The 13,215-nt window shown below is 41.9% G+C and overlaps 1 long non-coding RNA gene across 3 annotated transcripts in view; it reads right to left on the bottom strand.

Annotated features, from left to right (window-relative positions):
• The window catches only part of LOC146765711 (uncharacterized), a 335,663-nt gene that overhangs the window by 261,142 nt on the left and 61,306 nt on the right, over positions 1–13,215 (bottom strand). The window contains exon 4 of one of the 3 annotated variants that reach the window (XR_014949631.1): positions 1,509–1,643. The exons of the other annotated variants lie outside the window; for them this stretch is intronic. This is a non-coding gene — a long non-coding RNA (uncharacterized LOC146765711). The remainder of the gene's footprint in view (positions 1–1,508; positions 1,644–13,215) is intronic. 3 annotated transcript variants of the gene reach the window in all.

The following is a 13,215-nucleotide window of genomic DNA, read 5'->3' as shown; positions in this document are numbered from 1 at the left end:
AGTGCAATCAGCTACAAAGCTGCTTTTTTGGTAAGCCCTCCAAGCCTGACACCACACCTTTTTTAATCATTAATTTAATATCTGTCCCCATCCCCTGCCACCAACCACATGCCTGTTTTCCAGCCACTTAACCCTGACCAGATTTTGCTCTCTCACCTATAATGTAACCTGGCAAAAGCTCCACTAAAATTGGGACTTATTACATCTGTTTTTTCCCTCCTAACCTACTGAACTGATTTTCCAAGAAAGAAAGAAATTATGTTACAGCAAGATGCTTCTGTTTCTCATTTCACATTTCAGCATCACAATGTCTAGGAAGCTGTAGCGAAATTTAAGGACCATTCTTGAAAGAGAGATGCTGTAAGTTCAGCATGGGAAGAAGATGTGAGACAAAAGGATTCTGATGGAAAGATTTATTTTTTTTTTTCAGGGAGAGCAATGATAGATAACTTTCTCCAAAACAAAATATATCTTCCACTCCTAATAGAAATCATAGGAACTGGGTTTGGTACAAACCAGTTAAAACTATATATTTTGCCCTCATCAATTAGAAGGACAGAACTATAATCTGGAATAACCACACATACATTTGCCCTGCAGCAATGGTATGTCAGTACAAGAGCCTGGAAAACAGTAGTTTATAGAAGTCTGAACTTAAATTTGAGGTTTTCAGTTTCTCAGTGGTTAGATCCAATTCAGACAAATAAATTCAGAAAACAAACACCAAAATATAGAAGATTGCAGCAGCAGAGAGTTTAATGCCCTCCATAGTTATTGGATTTGTCCCCATTATAAGTCAAAAACAAAAGTCTGCTGGTACTGCATTTTGAGAAGTGAGGTTTATAAAATTGACATCAACTGACTATGACACTTCTGTAGGAAAAAGATGTTTTCAAAACAAAATCCACCCTCTGTGGAAAGGACATAGAAGGTCATAATCCTCCCAGAGGAGCCATAAACAATCCAAGATAAGGGCAGGGAATTTGCTGAAAGTGTGCTCTCGTGCTCAGCCCAGCTCTCCTCGCTGTCCTCTCCTGCAGATGTAACCTTGAAGGACACGGTCATGTGCCGCTGACTCACGGCAATGCTTGTGAAAAATCAGCAGAGGGTTTTTTCCTCTGCATCTTGCAATTCATCATCTGCTTCAATTCATACAGAAACTCCTGACCAGTTCCTGGGAGCACACAAGGCCAAGCTCAGAGTCTTGGTCCATGCAATGGATGCCTGACTCCCACATCCTGAAGAATTTCCTGAATTTATAGGGAGGCAGTTGCACACTTTGGTGTGAGATCACCATTGTCCATGGGCACCTTCCAAATTACCTCAACCAAAACCCTCACTCTGGTGGTGCCCATAAACTCCACACTAGCAATGGATCTGACATGTCAAAATGGGCAGACTGTCCTAAAGCTGGGGTAGCAACAGAGAAGAACAAATCATTGCAAATCAGAATTCTGGAGTGAGTGAAACCAGACATGTGACAATCATCAGATAATCCCTCAAACCACTGTCCTCAACCAAACCGTCTCCTCCTGGGAGTCTCCAGCAGCTACTAACAGGTTTCAGAGGAAAACTTCTTCCACACCATTCAGTGTCCCAATGAAGCATTTCACTTCAGCATTTCAAAAATGAAGTGTCCGTCTCTGCAGAGGTAAATATTATTATTGAGGTTTTATCAATAGGCTTTCTTTTGCTCCATCTCAGTCCCTTGCATTAAGGAATGTTAGGCTCACATCTGGAAAGTCAGGTCTAGTGACCAGGTGACAATTTAGAGCTCTGCTGAGAGGACCTAGGAAAAAAGCATCTCTTAGTTGAACATAAAAACCTTTAGTTCCATAGCTGTAATTTTTAAGAAAAAAAATAGAAACTTCTTTAAAAATATACATTAAAGAGATTTTAAAAACTGAAGCCAGGCCAAGACAAATGACTAAACTTTTAAGTTATATTTTAAAAGCAGATTTTTAACACCAAAAAACACCATCAGAGCATTTTTCTAAAGAGCTGCACATAGGCCTTAGATCAGATTAACTCCAGGGACAGACTTTCCTTTCCACTGTCCCTCTTTTGATAATCTCAGAGGTTAAGCAAAGAAGAGGATTAGTCCCTGGGATTCCCCAGAGACCCTTACAACTCATAGTGGGGGATCTCAGGAGGCTTGTATGCAAAGAAAATGCCAAGATTCAGCTGGAGTTTAATAGTTTAAAAGACTTTTAATGAGGCCATAAACAAAACACGTCACTAAACACAGAGACCTCGAGCACCAGTCCCGTGCCTGTTTTCCAGCCACAGATTCACAGGAAAATCTCTGGAGACTATACAGGAGACAGTGGCTATTAGGCAACTATTTAGCTTTTTGTACTGTTTATTTTGGGTGGAAAAGGTCATGTCATAGAAGCAGTGACAAAATTACAACCTGGGAGTTTTGTCAGTACAACTACTCTTACACCAGTGACTCTTGTTGGAATAGCTGAACTGGCCAAAAATCACAAACCAGCCCATCTCTGCCCATCATGGCTCTGTTAGCAGATGTCAGTACTGCAGCACAGGCTCTGTTTGCAGAACTCTAACCATAGGTTTTCTGTTACAAAACACAGCCCTGAAACAAACCTGTAATCAACTCAAAAGTCAGAAAACGTAGGATTAAAAACAAAAAAGTAAAAACAAAAAAGTGAAAGCGAAAAGTAAAAATAAGAAACAAAGTGACTGGCTCTTTGTTTCTTTTAGTTTCCCCAGTGGTACCAGATGAACTTTGGAAGTAGCCACATGGAAAAAAGGTAGGGAATGAAAGTTTCCCAGTTAAAAATTGTCAACATCATAATACTTCTGGCAGGGATATGACATTTGCAGAGCCCAAGAACTGGAGGCCTTTCAGTTGGAAACTTCTGCATCTGAGACTAAATTCCTGCCCACTTGTATTTGAGAAAAAACTGTGTGCCTATTTATTTATTTTAGAAAAGGGCTTGGTTTTATCTTTCAGGCCAATTGCCAGTGCTCCTCATTAAGTTTTGCCTCTAAAAGTTTCTCCTTCAATTCCAGTTGAATCAAACCCTGCTCCCTCCCTGTCCTTCATGTTAGAAGCAAAACCCAGCTAAACTGCTTCAATGGTCCTCAATGATGGAAGGGAAGGATGCAATATTTTTCTTTGAACAATTAATTCAGCTATTCAGATTTTTTCAGGTTGCCATGAAGTCTGAGATTGGACAGTGGTGACAGAAAAATCCAGAGACTTAACTGGAATGCAGAGAAACAGAATGAGACTTTTCCTAAGACAGAGAAGAGGAGAGATGCCCAGTACTCATGTAGCTACATGGAACAAAGACATGGTTTAATTTATCATAAAATCCTAAAAACAAAGTCATGAAATAGCACAGATAGATTTAGCCTTTTTTTATACCTCATTCACCTGATTTAAAGACTAAAGTGACACCTGTGCATTGGATTAAAGGAAAAAAAAAAAACCTTAAACATTATAGTACTAAGCATGCACAGTGTTCTGTAGCAGTATTTTAGGAGGACTTTCCTCCTAGAAAATAGAAGAAACTTTCTAAGTCTATTCTTTATAAAGCAAGAAGGGGTTCTCAAACCCAGCCAATTTCTCTGTGTTACAAGGTCCTATTATAACCTTCACCTTTGTTATATTCTTCAAAGCTCAGAAAAAAAACAAACAAACAAAAACAACAACAAAAAAAAACAACCAACCAAAAAAAAAAAAACCCACAAAAAAAACCCAAACCAAAACCTTTGGGAATTCAGCTTTTTAAACTTTTTTCTGGAAGAGAAGGGCACTGAAGATGTATGGAAGAGGAAGTAGTTGTAACCCAAGTAGTTCCCTCTAGAAACTCATTTTATCAGTGCTCAGTGCTGGTCTCCTTCCACCTCTCCCTGTCCTTTAGCCCCGGAGTATAAGAGAAACCAAGCCATTAGAAGACATGGTTTGGGGCTCTGGGTAGAATTTAGGTCAGCTCAGACGGCCCCAGGACACTTAATGGAGACTTTAGATGCTCTCACAAGACAAAGGAAGCAGAATCCAAGCGAAAAATCCCTTTTCTTTACAAGTAGGAAAAGGTTAGTTTTCCAGTTTTCTGCTAAACGGCAACAGAACAATCCTGAAATCTCATTTACACTGGAAAATCATTTGCAATCGGTGCATTTAGCCCAAACAGACACCAGCAGACTCAAAACAAAGTAGACATGGTCTGTTTAAGGTAACAGTGCTGAATATTCATTAAGTACAACCTGGATGAAGGGCTGTCAGTAGAGAGATTGAAGGGAAATCTAGGACCTGAAAATCTTCTTTTCAGAGGACTGAAAAGAAGTAAAAAAAAAAAAAAAGCTGGTTGCTTTTTTACATTACTGAGAAGGAGAAGGAGAAGGATAATTAGACTTCTAATTCAGGTGAATTATTTAGAGCCTGAAGGTGTGGTTGTGCAAAAGATAAAACTCTCCTCCATCCCCATGATATTTTTATCACCCTTCCGTCATTCCTGGCTGAATTTGCAGTGAACCAATGTGGGAAGCAACACCAAAAGAAAATTAACCACACTAAACAAGGCAATAGTTTGCTGCCAGCTTTGCTCCTGAAGCACCTCCCGGAGCCTCCTGGAGGGAGGAGAGAGCCCAGGCTGGGAGAGCATCAGTGTCTGTGGAAGGATGGGGCAGCAAGACCAAGAATGGCTTTAACTGCTGTGGAAACAAAACTCAAGTCAGATGGAATAAATCCAGGCAATGTGTTCCTTCCAGAGATTATCTCAACATCACACTGACCTTACAGAGCTAGAAGTTCTACAGCTGCACATGTGCAAATAAACCCTCGTGTCGTTTTTATTGCAGGTGGTACAGGGGGTTTTACACCTTCATCTGCACCACTACAGGCATGCACATCACTGGGTTACATTCACAGTGCAAGCTCAGACTGCTGGAGAGCTTTTGGGCTGCTTAAAGGGTTTGGGTCAAGTAAATTCCACACTTCAGGTTTTATTAAAAGCAAAACAAATTCTTGTTTCCGTAAAAGAAGTTGTCTGTTTTAAGGGCTATAGCCAAAATAAATGTATTCCTATTTTTTCATAACAATGTGGTTGAAGCAGGAGTTCTTTAAAAATAGTTTTTTCTAGCATTTGGATCATTAGATACAGATAGGAAAGTCTAAGACTGAAAGGTTATGGACAAATGGTTAATGAAACTGAAATGGGAAATGAAACTGAAGCCTCATTGCAAAATTAAATAAACAAGTAAGTAAAGTAGATATTAAAGGATAGGGAAAAAAAAACTGCGAGGGGAAGAATATTGAAAATATTAAAAGGTTCAACAAGTATGGGATAACTTCAATCACTGCAGGAAGAAATAGGCATAAACTAAACAAGAACTTTTCAAAGGTGAAATAGAAAAAGAAAACCATTAGAAACTATAAAAAATAAAATTAAATCAGTGGAAAATAATGAAAAGTTTCAGGGAGCAGTTCAGATTCTTACAGGTAGAAACATGATGAGAAGTTCACCTGTCCCTCCTAAAGGCATTGAGAGGGTAAACCCCTCTGTGCTTATAAAAATGTTGGTCATGAGACTTCAGTCAGGTATTTAAATGCAAGCCCTAATTATTGCTTCTGTAAAATTCCTTTTAAACATTCTTATTCCAAGCTCAGTGCATGACACCTGCACCTTTGACATGAGCACCTTCTGTGCCATTCATTCCACACTTCAAAGCCAAAGCTCCAATCCTCTGTGAGGAGCAACCTGAAACCCAAAGAGGTGAAGCAGCTGGGGGGATGCAGTTTGCAGAGGCAAGCCATCAACAGCTGCCAGGTCAAAATAATGTCTCAGCCAGGGCCTCTACTGGGTCAACAGGCCCAGGCAGAACCCGATGGGTTGCTGAAATCAGATCTAGTCAACTTTAGCTTTTGCACACTTGCTTAGCTCGTGTCTATCTGAAGGATGATATCCAGGAACACCATCTCTGAAGTGCTCTCAGATGGAGAGCATCCTCACTCCAGCAGCCCGAACAGGAAGATGTTTATATATCATCTCCCATTCATCTGGATTTTTAACACACACAAGCCCAGTCTGGTTGCCAGGAAGGCGAAGAAAAGGTCAACAAACTCCTTTGCTGCACATTAGTTTGTCAGACTCCATTCTGGGCAGCATGACTTTACATGTTAATGTGAGTGTTTGCCTCTGTGTCAATAGTCCCTATTGTGTTCATTTGTAACACAAGACTTATGGTAAAGCTTGCAACATTTTTCAGGCATAATAAGCATTTATTCACCATCCCAGGTCTATAAGCAGAGGCCTGACAAGTAATTATTGACACATTGTGCAGAAATAAAAGCGGTGGGCGAGCTGCTGTTGCGAATGGCAGCGTGGGTAGGGAGAAGGAGGGGCTGTGTCAAAGGAGTGACAGCCTTGGTGCCCAACATTGTCAAAGCCGACAGTGACTTGCACTGTTCTGTGTGCCTGACTGTATTTGTGCTCCCTGTCACTGGTGTGTGACATGCCAAAACACGAGGAGCACTCCTTTTCTCATGCTAATGCTTTGTGATGACAGTTTTGTGATCCCCCCACTGTGCTCATGCTCAACAAGTCAAGGTGTGACAGGCAGCAGAGCCCTTTGTCAGCAGGGGCTGTGCTGCCCTCATCCAACACCCCGTTTGTTTCTCCTGGACTCAAAGGGACCAAATGCATCAGAGAACACTCACACCCCACACCCTTCCTGGGGACACCACCTGGAGGTGGCCTGGACCCGAGCATCAAGTTCCACCAGCCACCCCAAGTGACCCCACAGTGCCCATCACAGAGCCTTGTGCCACCACTGATGGGGAGGGAATGAATTTGAAAACCTATTCCCAAGTAATTTTTCATCAGCAGGGGTTCAAATCTGCTTTGCTCTGTTGCACAGGGAACAACTTGCTAACTTCAAGCTAAGCCTAGGAAAGCTCTGCAGAGGTTTTATGGTGGTTTAGCACAACTAGTGAACTCTGCTCAGGATTAATTCAGCCTCTGGACTGCACAAGAGATCACCAGACAGGATTAGAATGTATTAGGAAAGCAGTGTGAAGAAAGGTTGCACGACGCCTACTTATATTATACTTGGCTGTAAAACTGAAAGTCACATTAGCACCAAGTTCATCCAAAACACCAAAGCAGCCCTAAAACTGTATTTTATATTTGAAAGAAAGCTGGGCATGAAAGGGCAGAGTTCAGGCTGCCTAGACTAAGCAATGTGTTGGTTTCTTGGGATTTGGACTTTGAAAATGGCTTGAAGAAGTACATGAGCTTGGCTACTTACATGCAGCTTATTCAAATGATCCAAAATTCAATGATCAGCAAAGCTGGGCTAGGAAACTAGCCAGAACAGGCTTTTTTGCAAGATTTATGGTGCTTCCTGCTTCTTGTTCCCAGGCATAACCAGGAAGTGAGCTGAGTAAAAATTGAAAATAATTTTTAGAGAAATTATGAATCTCTTTTTCAAAGGCTAAAGAAGTTCACTGCAAAAAATTTTGTGTCAACTTTCAGACCTTTGTTTTTGTACTTATCCAAATTCTACTCAGCAGCTGAGAGATTGATTATTATTCTGAAATGTTAATAATATTGATAAGAAAGACAAAGAACCAGTTAACTATGATCCAAAATCAAAGCCATGATATCAGAAAGCACAGGCCACTTACTGTAATTATTTCTTCTCCCTAGTGACACCACTGGGAATGAGGGATCCCATTACATCAGGCATCCTGAACCCAAAATGCCAATCTGCTCCAAACAGCTCTAAGATTTCAGCACACTAAGCATGAGGTGGTTAAAGGGGTGAATGGAGGGTGGAGAGGAAGACTTGAATGAAAATTATTTTAATATTTGCAATTCTAGCATCACAGGGGTTGGGATTTTCAAAGCTGTCTGACATCTGGACACCATTGCTCTGTGCAGAGGTACCACCATCCCAAGAATTCTCAGGGCTGTGCTATAATGTTTTTCCTGCTCTCCCACCCCACATGTCAGAGGCAGCTGAACTTCGATCTGCTGAGCAGCTGAGCCAGGGAGGGAAATGCAGCAGTGCTGCACAGCAGGAGGGATGATGCTCAAAGGGACTGGCCCAGCTGCAGGGCAGAGCTGAGCCCCAGCCTGCCACACAGCCCAGGAGCCACTCCTGCCCTGGGATGGAGCCCAGCACACCCTGCACGCCCCAGCTCACGGGAAACTCAGGTGCCTGTGCTGACAAAAAGCCTGAAGAACAGCAGTAAGAACTTCAAAATATGGGGTTTAGTTTGAACTGGAAGGAAAAGCCCCCACCCTTCAGTATGCATATATGATTACTTTGGCACAGGCTGCGGAACAGAACCTGCAGTTTTGCATTCCCACTCCTTGCTTTACCCAATATCTCAAGGTTTCTGTACATCTTTGGATGGGTTCCAGCTGCATGGGACATGTCTGCTCTCCCTGAGCAGGGTATTTGTGTTTCAAAGTGGATTTAGGTCATCTAAATGTTAATAAAGACTGAAAACTTCCATGTTTTCTATCAGGTGATTCTTTAGCTCTTGGAATATTAAAATGCCTGTAAAAACTTTTAGTCTGAGGCTGGTTTCAACTGATTTGCATAGAAAGAGTTCACAAAGCTTCATTCAGCCAGATCCACAGTCTGAGCAGTTCAAAGAAAGAAGAAAACTTCTGAGATCAGTGTAGGCTACAAACAAGCACTCCATGTGTGAGGGAACCCAGGCCTCTTTCTGTACCTGAGAACTGACCTGCATTTTCATCTGCTCTTTCACTCCTCACTCGACTAGAATTACCCTAAGCCCAGTGGTCTTTTCCTGTTTTCACTGAAGAGTCTACCATTCTTTTGACTTCTGAAATCCTTTCTTTTCCAACAATCAGCTCCAATCTGTGCAAATAACTTGCAGTGAACTATCAGCTGTGCCTGCCATTTCCACTCCAGCACTTCTATACACTGAGAAATTCATCTGAGGGCTCTAAAGGGTTTGCAGTGCTATCTGTACCTTTCATTTTGCTGACATCTCTAATTCCCCTCTACTTTTAGGTTTATCTTTGTTTTCATGGAGCCTGGGCTCCACAAAAATAATCAAAACTGCCAAGTACCCTTTCCCTCTCTCCTCTCTCTATGTCTGTGTTCTCTGCTCTCCTTAGTCTGAGTTTCTTAGATAACTTATCTCAAATACTAGAAATTTCAAATGGGCCAAGGTACAAATTGTAGATTTTCTTGGAGAGGAAAAGGGAGTAATGAAGAGAAGGTGTAAAGGTGTAAACCTCAGCAGGAATAACATAATCCAGTTGAGCTCACATGGCCAGGGCCCATCAGAAACACAAGACTCTGCAAGTCTCCAGCAACTCATCAACATGCTGGTACAAATCTGCTTTCAGCTGTTCACAACTGCTCTGGTAAATTGTCCTGCTATTATATATTCATTGTGCCTCTCCAGTGAGACCCAGCTTTGCAGTTAAACCTGCCTCAACCCTGCCCAGAGGGAGGCAGGAGGGGAGGGGATGTGGTGGTGTGGGGCAATGCCATCCTGGGAGAGCTCAGTCTGGTTTTGAGGGCTCCAGCACAGCCTGTGGCTGTAGTTGCTCAGTGTGGGATTAGCCAGGAGCTCCTATTTTCTGTAAACAGACAGAAGAGATTTGCCACATAAATTGTGGTTTCATCAACAAAGGAAAACCTTTGATTTAGCTTGATCTATTTTTGTTTAATTAATGCAAAGGTTCCAGGACAAGAGGGTATTTTCCTGTAAGTGCTACTTTTGGCAAGGCTTGCGTTGCCACTAAAACAGGCTGGCAATGGGATGACAGACTGCTGCAGTCACACTGTCACAGCCACATCTCACCAGGCTGCCTTGGGGCCAGCAGGGGATCCAGAACTGCCAATTTTAATCAAAGCCATTATGGCCCAAAGCTGCTCACCCTTCCCATCCACAGGGAGAGGCGCTGCCCAGCAAGGGAATATCCAACATGAGGTGCCAAACACAAAGTCTGCCACTTCCTTTTAGTGTGAAACCACTTGGAACATCACTGCTGCTTCCCCATATTGACAACCTGGCAAACTGCAGGGCAGGAAGCTCCTCTCTCCACTCGCAGAGATTTGCATGGAATTTTGACAAACGTGTCCCTGTATTGCCTGGTGACATCAGTAGGGCCGAGGTGGCACCAGGTGAGCAGCCTGGCACTGTGGTGGGTGATGGACAACCAGCCCGGCTGAGCTCTGCAGCGCTGAGGGGGGGACAAGGGGACCCAGGGGGTGCAACAAGCAGGGCCAGGAAACCTGGTGAACAGTTCATGTCCATTCAACTTCTAAACTAAAGTTTGGCTTTTGGAGGTTTAACTGACCAAATGCCAGGCTCAGGGAATGTTCACAAATGTGTTTGTAGTCTGCCTAGGCTTAGACATCAGCTTAAACCACACAAATGTTATTTAAACCCCAGTGCTTACAAATAGAATTCTGTTTACTAAGCATTAGCAAAAGCCTGCAGTTCAGCACTCCCTTAAATTATTCACCTCCTCTGGATTTTGGTGGTGCCAAAAATCATCATCTCCATCGATATGGTACACACCATAAAGCTATACATGAAAAGGAAAGTGACCTTTCCCCCTAAAGTTATGGCAACCATGCCAGAGGGAAGTGCAAGAGGGGATGCAGAAGGCAAAAATATTTGAAAAGCCATACAGTGAGAGGACAAACAAGAACACCCAGGTCTTCTAAATTTGAGGTCACAAATCTATGCAGTCATGGGCATGAAACACAAAGCATGAATGTATGCATACTATGGGCACATACACAGGGAAAAAAAAAGTTAAATTCAAATGAAACTTGCATAAAATTGTATAATTATTGACATACTGAAATCATTTCAATATCAATCTCAAGAAAATTTAATGGCTGGTTTAAGCTAAATGAAATCCAAACAAATTGTGATTTCGCACACATTTAAAGCATTTTCTTGACTTCATCTCTGCACTGGAAGGATGCTAAATGCTTTGTTTAAGACATTTGAGTGTTTTAGGTCCAGCCTTACTTCTTACATTCAGTCATATAATACTTTAAATTTAAGAAAAAAAAAAAATAAACAACTTAATTTGAGTGGATCTGGTTCCAAACTTGTTTTGTACTATGTACATATTTGCCACTAACTTTTTGATACTTTTTGCAATTTTCAGGAAGACCGAAGTCACTTTATAGTTCATATTTCACACTGGAGAATAACAGGGTCCCTAGGAAAACAGCTCTCTTCAACATATTAAAACTCTGGCTTGGAAACATTCTGGTCAGACAGTTCCTGGCAGAACTTTTTGGTTTGGGTATGAGCTGTCGCAGTGACGTTCCATTGCTTGAGGCAGCGGGAGCCCAAAAAACACGGCACAGCACTGGAAGCTGCTGCTGCAGAGCTGAGAGCCAGCTGAGCCTCCAGCCAGACCTGTGGCACACGAGGCAGAGCCTCAGTCAGCCAAGGCCAGCAGAGCCAGCACAGCCTGGCAATGCCATCCCTGAGGGTCTGCAGAACAACTCGGGCAGGAAATCCACTGCTCCCGAGCCCGCCCTCGCTGCAGCACAGGATCAGCGTTTGAGCAGCCATGAAACACATAAGCAGAAACAAGTATTTGTGCTCAAGAGTGTGGGTCTCAGATTCAGTCAAAGAGAGAAACTGAGTTTCTAGCCAGGCAGAAGCCTGGGAAAGAGCTGGAGAAGAATGTAAATAATTCTTTATCTCTCTTGTTTTTCACATTGTTTATAGTTAAATTCTATCACTGTGCATCAAGCACTCTGCACCAATGCTGTGGGTTGTTTTCACCTCAGGACCAATGGAGCTGGTCCTCACGAAGCTCTGTATAAAAGAGCTGTGTATTTTTAATAAATCAGAGTTTTACTCTCAGGAGTTGATCCTCACAAAGCTCTGTATAAAAGAGCAGTGTATTTTGAATAAACTGGAGTTTTACACTCAGCAGCCTTCCGAGTCAGTCTTCTCATTCCCGTCCTGCCTCGACAGCGACACAAGAGGAGGAAGATCATGTCCAACCACAAATATCTGGTGAAGAAAGTGATATTCCAGTTTCTTTACTAACTCATTGATTTCTCAAGTAAATAAATCCATTCTGTCAGTCCTATAAGCACTTTTTGTGGCCCTACACAGTTGTTAGGTCTCATTTCCCTCTTCCTTTTAATAACACCAGACTGCAATTTAGCAGTGACCAGCACGAGGCCTTGCAGAGAGCCAGGTTTCTCTCAGGGTAACCTTTAGAGGATATAAACTTGCAAATACCAGTTTTATCAACACTGAATGTAACACATCTCAAGTTAGGAGCCCTCCAAGCCCTGCTGATCTATTTTTTCAGAAGGCAAAAGACTTTGAAGTGTTCTCTTCATCTGTCACAGTTACCTGGCTCCTATTTACATACAAATATAATAAAGTGATATTTGCAGTTAAAGACAAGATCCCTTTAACCTAGTTGCCACAGAATTAGTTTCCTCTTACCAATCTTTTTTTTTTTTCCTTTAAATGATATTATTCTAAAAATATTTTAGCATATTTGAGATCCTTGATGAATAGGCCAGTCCAGTCCAGTGAGTCTTGGAAAGGAAAAGGATACCAGACAAACTCTTTGGGTTAATGCTACCTGGACAGATGAATGGCTAGTCTATCTTTAGGCTGATTCAGCTTCCATCAAGTTCAAAATAAGAGAAGGCAAACCAAGGACATCCTTCCCCCCTCAGGATTATGCATTTCCTTTATTCAACACAGCCCTCCCCACATGCCTCTATAGAAATATATATTAAATAGCCTAAATTTCCCAAGCATAATAATTCCCATCTAAACTTCTAGGAAATTCCATTAGCACAAGCCCTTTTTAAATTTAGCTTCACAACATCTGGTGAACACAACAACAATGCCATTAGCAAAAAAAAAACCCTTTCAAGTTCAACTTCTAGCAGGATTTTAGGGAGGATGGAGAGACATCATGAGAGAGAAGAACTCTGATCAGCATACACTAAAAGTTGCAAATAATCCCAGGAATTCCAATATGGTTAAAAACATTTTATAAAGTGTCTAATTTATGACAGCTGATATCATTGATAGCATGAGGAAGCAGCCAGATTGGTCAAAAGGAGCACAAAGGCTTTGCTTCTGGAAAAATTTTGCTTCCATAAAAATTTTGCTTCTATTGACAAAACTCCTTATGTTCAGTGAGACATAATTTGAATTCCAAGTCTTGTTGATGGCAGGTT

This window comes from Lonchura striata, chromosome 20 (assembly GCF_050655825.1).
Source record: "Lonchura striata isolate lonStrDom1 chromosome 20, ASM5065582v1, whole genome shotgun sequence".
In the NCBI taxonomy this organism is placed as follows: Eukaryota; Metazoa; Chordata; class Aves; order Passeriformes; family Estrildidae; genus Lonchura; species Lonchura striata.
This window is presented reverse-complemented; position numbering and strand designations above follow the sequence as displayed.